This window comes from Bison bison, unplaced genomic scaffold, assembly GCF_000754665.1.
Source record: "Bison bison bison isolate TAMUID 2011002044 unplaced genomic scaffold, Bison_UMD1.0 scf7180017864050, whole genome shotgun sequence".
Classification (NCBI taxonomy): Eukaryota; Metazoa; Chordata; class Mammalia; order Artiodactyla; family Bovidae; genus Bison; species Bison bison.
In genome coordinates, this window is record NW_011494622.1 from 6,807,179 (window position 1) to 6,817,233 (window position 10,055).

The window sequence follows — 10,055 nt, forward strand, 5'->3', positions numbered from 1 at the left end:
ACTGCCTTATGACCCAGCAATCCCACTGCTGGGCATACACACTGAGGAAACCAGAAGGGAAAGAGACACGTGTACCCCAATGTTCATCGCAGCACTGTTTATAATAGCCAGGACATGGAAGCAACCTAGATGTCCATCAGCAGATGAATGGATAAGAAAGCTGTGGTACATATACACAATGGAGTATTACTCAGCCATTAAAAAGAAAACATTTGAATCAGTTCTAATGAGGTGGATGAAACTGGAGCCTATTATACAGAGTGAAGTAAGCCAGAAAGAAAAACACCAATATAGTATACTAACACATATATATGGAATTTAGAAAGATGGTAACGATAACCCTGTAAGCCAGGCAGCAGAAGAGACAGAGATGTATAGAACAGTCTTTTGGACCCTGTGGGAGAGGGAAAGGGTGGGACGATTTGGGAGAATGGCATTGAAACATGTAAAATATCATATATGAAACAAATCGCCAGTCCAGGTTTGATGCAGGATACAGGATGCTTGGGGCTGGTGCACTGAGATGACCCAGAGGGATGATATGGGGAGGGAGGTGGGAGGGGGGTTCAGGATGGGGAACACGTGTATACCCGTCGCAGATTCATGTTGATGTATGGCAAAACCAATACAATATTGTAAAGTAATTAGCCTCCAATTAAAATAAATTTATAAAAAAATAAATACTTGAAATTTCCAAGGAATACATTTTATGACACATGAAAACTGTGAAATTCAAGTTTCAGTTCTTTAAGTACAGCCTTATTGGAACACAGCCATGCTTACTCACTTATGTATGTTCGGCTGTTGCTTATGTGCTACAAAAGCAGAGTTGGATAGTTGTTGCAAAGACCTTATGGCTCACAAAGCTCAGAATATTTACTTTCTGTTTCTTTTTTTTTTTTAAACAGAAAAAGTTTGCTGACCCAAACTTTATGAAAATGGTCCTAAGGGGCACTCTTCTTTACCAAGAATCTGTTCAGTCTCTCTTCCATTTCTTCACTTGTTTCTTCATGTATTTTTCCATCAAAAATTTACTAGGTTCCTCCTTAGTCTCAACCACTGTTCTGAGCACTGGGGCTAGAGGGGAAAAAAATTGGAGAATTACCAGAAGTCTAGCATAAAGAGGAAAGAAGGAGGATGTTATATGAAGAAGGAACATGTGAAGGCATGGGGTGATGAAATAATGATAAGGATAGTGAGCACCCTTTAGTGAACAATTACTATCGTTTCCTGTTTACTTGCAACATGAGGCAGGTGTTGTGCTTAGCCATTTATATGATTACATCATTAAATACTCAAAGTGCCCCTTTCAGGCTGATTAATAATAATTAATCAGATTTTATAGATGAAGAAACTGAGATTTTAAAATGGTTATGTAGGTCATCCAAAGCACATAGCTAAACAGCACTGTCTTCAGGATTCAACTCAGGTCTGTTTTATTCAAAGTCCCTCTGGCTATACTGGGTAGGTGCTTTCATAAGCATTGTGATCACACCAGCATCTGACAATATATGTATTATTATTATTTAATTAGTAGGTTAGTAGTTAGTAGTTGAAAGTGTGATTTCAATAGGAAGATTTTTGACATCCGTATGTGAAAAGAGATGTGAGATTAATTCATTTGGATTAATTTATACTGACAGCGGCATGAGGGACCTGGGATGTTCTTTTCTTCCAGTAAAACTGTGATTGTGGCAGAAGAGCTCCCCTCTTGTGCTCGCAATTGTCTGTCCACAGTCAGTCCACACAAGGAGGAGAAGATCAGGCAGAAGTGGACTTCAGAGTATGATTTGAATCCATATCCTAATTTTTCCATCTAAATGTTTATAATGGTTCTTCTTTGTTCATTATTTCTTAAATTTAATTTTTCACATGTTCCAAATAGCTAGATGTGAAATTTCTCTTCTGTTACATCCAAGTTAGGTATTACTGAATCCAGTTTTAGATAAGGACACAGGAATATATGACTCAGAGAGATTATGAAAATCTGACTTAGCCGTACGAAGTAGTAAGTGATAGAAAAGGGGGTTTAAGACTAGTTTGCCATTATAAAATAAATAAAAAGCAAAAACAAACGCAGAACACTTTGTGTCTCAATGCTATAATAGCTTGTATTAAAAGTATGGAATGGTGAGTGTTTTAATATGACTGAGTTAAAGACCCGTGGATAAGAATGGTAGGAAATGAAGCTGGAAAAGTACTGTGGGCACTCTGTCATCATCTTAAATTCCAGATTATTCTAGGGTTTACCTGGAAAGTGCAAGTGCAAGTTGCTCAGTGGTGTCCGACTCTTTGCGACCCCATGGACTATACAGTCCATGGAATTCTCCAGGCCAGAATACTGGAGTGGGTAGCCTTTCCCTTCTCCAGGGGATCTTCCCAACCCAGGGATCGAACCCAGGTCTCCTGCATTGCAGGTAGATTCTTTACCAGCTGACCCACAAGGGAAGAACAAGAATACTGAAGTGGGTAGCCTGTCCCTTCTCCAGCGAATCTTCCTGACCCAGGAATTGAACTGGGGTCTCCTGCATTGCAGGCGGATTCGTTACCAACTGAGCTATCAGGCAAGAGGAGACTGGCTCATTAGTGAATAACTTTATGTGTATATCTAAATGCTAATGGGCTTCCCTTGTGGCTGGGTTTGATCCCTGGGTTGGGTTCGATCCTTGGGTTGGAAAGATCTCCTGGAGAAGGGAAAGGCTACCTACTCCAGTATTCTGGCCTGGAGAATTCCATGGACTGTATAGTCCACAGGGTCACAAAGAGTTGGACACAACTAAGCGACTTTCACTGCATGCTAATAGGTATCTTTTTCTCCTTCTTTAGAATAAAGAATATTTAAGAGTACCATACTTCTCACCCCTTATGCTCTCTATCAGCATTGTGGTTAATGCTGTATGTCCCTTTCTTTTTTTTTAACCTTTTATTTTGTATTGGAGTATTTGTTGTTGTTGTTCAGTCACTTTGGAGTATAGCCTATTAATAATAGTTTCAGGTGAAGAGGGAAGAGACTCAGGCATACATATAGGTGTATCTATTCTCCCACAAGCTCACCTCCCATCCAGGCTGCCACACAGCAATGAGCAGAGTGCTCTGTGCTCTGAGTAGGTCCTTGTTGGTTATCCGTTTTAAATGTAACAGTGTGTATGTCCATCCTAAATTCCTTAACCATCCTTTCCTCCCATCCTTCCCCTGACCCCCTTCTATCTTTAACAGTGTTTGACATGTAATTATGCCATTGATCGAAGAGGTAGGGGATGGTTATGTATCTCCCTTTGCTGCCCTGATAAGGCTTTAATATATAATGCTTCTTCTAGCCATTATGTAAAGATGAGTCAAGATGTCTCTAGAATTTTGGAAGTAAAGTTAAAACAGGAGGAAATAATATGAAATGGATAGGATTACCATCTGAAGGGTGACTTATTTTAAGAGATCCATTCATCTTTGACTAGTCGGAAATATCTAATTCCAGTTAAGTTTTTTAAGGCAGTGTCTTATGAAAATATGAGCAAACTTAAAAAAATAGTTTGTTACTCTGCCAAGTTCACTGTAAACTTCCCTAAGGATAAAAACTTGTAATCAAAGACACACTGTTTATGTGGAAAAGGAAAGATTAAAGCACAGATTTAGGAAGGATTAATTTATTTCTGTTTAGAATGGGCATAGAATTCTTAGGAAAAATGCATTATTTTCAGCAGAGCTGTATCCTTAGTTGTGTGGAAAGATATTTTTAAATTTCAAATTTCACCACCATGTAAATGAAAATATTCCTCAACAGTATCTTCTTTCATTTGCTTGGACCCAAGTTGACCAATAAAATTACTGAAGACTAATTCCATTTTCACAGTACATTGATTACATGGGAGCTTGCTCATCAGTGTTGAAGTAACTGAAAATAGATAATGTGCATCCTCATTTGATTCTAATAACTCATAAGAGTTAGCCTGTCTTACTGAGTTCACTCAGTGCTATGTTCCCTGAAAAGTATTTTGTTTTCAGCCCAGGCCATAATCTGTGATGAGAAAGGAACGTCCGGCCTGTAAGGGTGGAAGGCCCTGATAGGATTGACAAGGAGTTGTCCCTCCTTGACAACTTTGTGGTCTCAACCATTTATTTTATGATATTTTGCTTTCTTGTTCATTTAGCTATTTTGTGTAGCCATGTTTAACCATTGACCATACTGCTGGCCAATTTATTTGCTTGTTTTTGTTCTTTGTGACCCCATGAACTGTGGCACTCCAGGCTTCCCTGTCCTTTACTAGCTCATGGGGTTTGCTCAAACTCATGTCCATTTGCTCTCCAACCATCTCATCCTCTGCCACCCGCTTCTCCTTTTGCCTTCACTCTTTCCCAGCATCAGAGTCTTTTGCTGTGAGTTGGCTCCTCACATCATGTGGCTGAAGTGTTGGAGCTTCAGCTTCAGCATCAGTCCTTTCAATGAATATTCAGGGTTGATTTCCTTTCAGATTGACTGGTTTGATTTCCTTCCTGTCCAAAGGACTCTCAAGAGTCTTCTCTAAACACTACAGTTTGAAAGCATCAATTCTTCAGCACTTAGTCTTCTTTATGGTCCAAATCTCACATCTGCATGTGACTACTGGAAAAACCATACCTTTGACTAGACAGACCTTTGTCAGCAAGGTGATGTCTCTGCTTTTTAATACACTGTCTTGGTTTGTGCTTTCTTCCAAGGAGTAAGTGTCTTTTAATTTCATGGCTTCAGTCACCGTCTGCAGTGATTTTGGAGCCCAAGAAAACAAAATCTGTCACAGCTTCCAATTTTTTTCCCCCATCTATTTGCCATGAAGTTATGGGACCCGATGCCATGATACTAATTTTTTTAATGTTGAGTTTCAAGCCAGCTTTTTCACTGTCCTCTTTGACCCTCATCAAGAGGCTCTTTAGTTTCTCTTCACTTCCTGCCATTTTATTTGCTTAAAAGGCCCATATTCTAAATTCACTGAAGAAACACAACAAAAACCCAAAGCAAAACGAAACTGGAACCTACCTGTTAGTGCTTCTGGCGCCACGGATGAAAACATTAGCAGGTAGACTTATCTGTGTTCTGTTTGTGACTTTAGAGAGAACAGAATCATATTTTAATGATAAAGAGAGAGCCAGAAGTCAAGTAAAAACAATCAGCTTTCACGTTGCATTTTCCACTGAGGTGAAACCAAGAGATTAGAGGAGTTTTAGTGGGGCTGCTTACATCAGCAGTTCAGCTATTTAAACAAAAACAGCACCTAATTCCATTTGTCTATTTGTTAACATTTGACATCCCTCTGGAGTTCTGTTCTTTGGATGACTCCATTTTGAACTGTCCACATACACTTGTTCTTAATGAGGGATGACCTCCCAGATCGTCCATACAGCCTCATAGGATGTGATTTTGGTCCGAGATGAGATGCTCACATCAGTAGAAGCTCCTAGAATACTTCATCCATCTTGTTAATGAGCCGACTATTGGCCTCTCTCGGGTATGACATCCTGGCACCCTTGATCTTTTACGGAAGGAAATTAGGGCTGGCATTCAGTGGAAAGCTCCAAATGGGCTTAATTGGAATTTTTCAGGGTAAGATAGAATGTTCAATTTTTAGCTTAATGATGATGCTGGGACTATAAACATACCAGATTTGAGTTCAGTTAAGATAATTGCATGGGCAAAAATGAAAGTGCAATTAGGCTATCCCAGCATCTGCTAAGTGCAGTTATTGAGCACACTAACCTGGAGAACACAGATTCATTCTTTAAATTTGTTCTAAAATTTTAATGTGCCTCATGGGTTTGATTCTCTCATTTTCACCCACTGGGGCAGAGAGGGGGTAGAAGTTTCCAAGACACTTTCCAAACAGTGATTTCAACTATTCTTTCTTTCATAGGGAATATAGTGTTAAAAAGTAGATCTAAAATATATATCTCAAAAAGAGTTTTTAAGAAAGTCTCCTCCCTCTTTTTTATAAACAGTGAAGTAAAGAATGTAAGAGAAGTGTATTTTTGTGTGCTGCTTGTTGAATTGAAGGAATAGTTAGGATGTAGAAAAGAAAACAGATGAGCTACTGGGAAAGTTTGACTGTTTTGGCCAGGTTGATTACTTTCAGGTTAATTACTGATGAATCAATTGGTCTGTCACACACGAAAAATTCCATCTGATTGTTAAACCATCCCTAATGTCTGAATGAGAAGGTGATTAGTCTAGTCACTTTGATTCTTAGGATGGTTGAATGAGGTTGAGATTATGAGAAGCCCTGGGTGGTGTAAATGACAGGAGAATGCACACATGACAATTTCTGTTTCTCTGTGAAATGCAAAGTAATATCCTTTTCTGAAAGGTCAGCTTGACAGAGTTGTTAGTTTAACAAAGTATAAGTATACATTGTCAAGGAAATTTGAATTTGTTTAAGATTTGGTGATTGTGGTGTCTTTCATGTGGGAGGATTGATGTGTGAACAAGATATGGTTCCTCATCCTCGTTCTCCATGGACCAAAACTGAATCTTCTCAGGTGCTTTCTGTTGTACTGGCTCTACCCACTATAAATACGCTGTATCATGAACTGTCTTGTGTGCTTTAAAAATTACTATATGTCCATATACATACATGTATTATATATACATCCTCCCAGCATTAAATTTGGTAACAGAAATTTATCATGCTTCCTTTTTCAATGAAGTATGTATGTCCGAGTATGCTGCTGCTGCTAAGTCACTTCAGTCGTGTCTGACTCTGTGCGACCCCAGAGACGGCAGCCCACCAGGCTCCCCCGTCCCTGGGACTCTCCAGGCAAGAACACTGGAGTGGTTTGCCATTTCCTTCTCCAATGCATAAAAGTGAAAAGCGAAAGTCAAGTCGCTCAGTCGTGTCCGACTCTTCGTGACCCCATGGACTGCAGTCTACCAGGCTCCTCCGTCCATGGGATTTTCCAGGCAAGAGTACTGGAGTGGGGTGCCATTGCCTTCTCCTATGTCTGAGTATAGGAGTAAGTATAAGAAGCTAAATTGCATTCAAGAACTCAGTTTTTCCAGACATTTTCATCTGTTATTTTCCTGATGTTATGAAAGAGTTTAACTGCTGAATCAACTGCATTTGCTAAGTAACATAAATAACAGTTTTTTTTTTTTTTCATTTAATACACACAGTAATCTTAGAAGGTTAATATCACTACTGTTTTTTATAAAGGAGAAAATGAAGGTTAATTAATTTGCCCAACATTGTGCTACTGTTAAGTGGCTGAAGCAATGAGTCTTTTTCTTTCTCAGTTTGTATAATAGAAGCATATGTGTAGTTTACAGTTTACATACTGGAGTCAGACACATTTAGATTTGAATTCTTACTCCATCACTTACTGACTCTGCAGCCTTGCATAAGATACTTAATTTACTTTCCTAACCCTTGGTAAATTCATTTCTAAAAGGGGATAATACCAGTATCACCCCCTGGGATGTGGTCATGAGGTTTAAATGGGATAACACATGCAATTTTTTTAGTGTCACGCCTGGAAAGTTTTACATTCTCAAAATGTGTTTATATTATTACAGGTATAAAATTAGTAGAAATTTAGCTCAGGGGAAGTACCTGATGTTTTGAGTTTGCTTGTGCATTTTTAGCATGAGTTTGTGTATATGAACCTAAGCTTTTAACATACAAAACATAATCTTAGAACTCCTGGAATCTTGAGAGCCAGGCTGGAAATTCTTTCTAAGAGCATGGTTTATCAGTTATTTTTTATTTCATGACCTGTTAAATATTAAAACTTCAGCTTCAGGACAGGCAAGAATGAGTGATAATGATGGAGTAAAGGTGGAGTGTGCTGGTGAAAAAAGGCCCACATAGAGGAGCATTGAAAATAAGACTTTAAAAATTACTCCTTTATACTTGTAAACTATGTCTAGGATAAATTGTGAGTAGAAAACCTATGAGATGGTTCACAATAAATGGTAAATTCAGAAGTATGAGCAATGGTATTCGTTTGCTAAGTCTGATGCAACCAGGTACCACCAAATGACTGACTTAAACAACAGCAGTTTATTTCCTCACAATTCTGAACCCTGGGTGTCTAAGGTCAAGGCGCTGGCAGATTGGAAGGCGAGAATCTGTTCATGCCTCTCCTCTATATTTTGGTGGTTTGTTGGCCATTTTGGCATTTTTTTCGTTTGTAGAAGCATCCCTCCAAACTCTGCCTTCGTCTTCATGTAGCATTTCTTCTGGGTGTTCTCTGCATCCAAATCTCCCCGTTTTTGAAAAGCACACCAGTTGTACTGAACTAGGAGCCCGCCCTATTCTAGTATGACCTCATATTACCTTTAATTACATCTACAATGACCCTGTTCCCACATCGGGTCACATTCTAAGGTACTCGGGGCTAGATCTTCAACATATAAATATTGGGGGAACACAGTTCAATCCATAACAGCAATCATCACAGAAGGATATGATAAATAAATTTTAAAAAGTAAATGTAACTGGAGCAATCATAGTTCTGTATTTATTTAAGCTAAAAATTGCTTTCTGAGAAAGTAATTTTTAAATGGCAAGAATGCATCAGGAAAGGATCTGAGGGGTTTCATTAACCACAACTTAAAAGAAGCTGACAGATTGATGTGACTGCTAGAAAAATATTAAAGCAAATAGAACCTGAATTATAAGACTTACAGTGTATAGAGTAAGGGAAATTGATATTCACCAATAAAATGTGTTCCAAAAGAAACAAATAATGCTAATTGATGAGAGTTGGTGGCTCAGGCGGTAAAGAATCTGCCTGAAATGCAGAAGACCCAGGCATGATCCCTGGGTCCGGAAGATCCCCTGGAGAAGGAAATGGCAACCCACTCCAGTGTTCTTGCCTGGAGAATCCCATGGACAGAGGAGCCTGGTTATCTATAGTCCATGGGGTCATGATGGAATGAATAACATTCCTTGTTATCTTTCAGACCCTTAAACTTTTGAAAACTGCCACATAAGTGCTTCCTGGACAATTTACCAGACGTGGCTGATTTCTGTGGTTGAACTCCCAAGTTACCTGATGCATCTGGGTGTGTTCTCTTTTGATTCAGTCTGATTCACTATACCTCTCAGACTCAATTTCCTGGCTAAACTTCAGTCTGGGTCCCTTCAGTGCAGGAGAGCATCTCTCCAAAGAGGGTTTGTAACTCAGCTGCCACTGAGCCAGGAAGCAATTTAGCCTCAGTTCAGTTCAGTCGCTCTGTCGTGTCTGACTCTTTGCGACCCCATGAATCGTAGCACGCCAGGCCTCCCTGTCCATCACCAACTCCCAGAGTTCGCTCAAACTCACGTCCATCGAATCGGTGCTGCCATCCAGCCATCTCATCCTCTGTCGTCCCCTTCTCCTCCTGCCCCCAATCCCTCCCAACATCAGAGTCTTTTCCAATGAGTCAACTCTTCGCATGAGGTGGCCAAAGTATTGGAGTTTCAACTTTAACGTCAGTCCTTCCAAAGAACACCCAGGACTGATTTATTTTAGAATGGATTGGTTGGATCTCCTTGCCGTCCATGGGACTCTCAAGAGTCTTCTCCAACACCACAGTTCAAAAGCATCAATTCTTCAGCGCTCAGCTTTCTTCACAGTCCAACTCTCACATCCATACGTGACCACTGGAAAAACCATAGCCTTGACTAGACGGACCTTTGTTGGCAAAGTAATGTCTCTGCTTTTGAATATGCTATCTAGGTTGGTCATAACTTTTCTTCCAAGGAGTAAGTGTCTTTTAATGTCATGGCTGCAATCACCATCTGCAGTGATTTTGGAACCCCCCAAAATAAAGTCTGACACTGTTTCCACTGTTTCCCCATCTGTTTGCCATGAAGTGATGGGACCAGATGCCATGATCTTTGTTTTCTGAATGTTGAGCTTTAAGCCAACTTTTTCACTCTCCTCTTTCACTTTCATCAAGAGGTTTTTTAGTTCCTCTTCACTTTCTGCCATAAGGGTGGTGTCATCTGCATATCTGAGGTTATTGATATTTCTCCCAGCAATCTTGATTCCAGCTTGTGCTTCTTCCAGCCCAGTGTTTCTCATGATGTACTCTGCATATAAGCTGT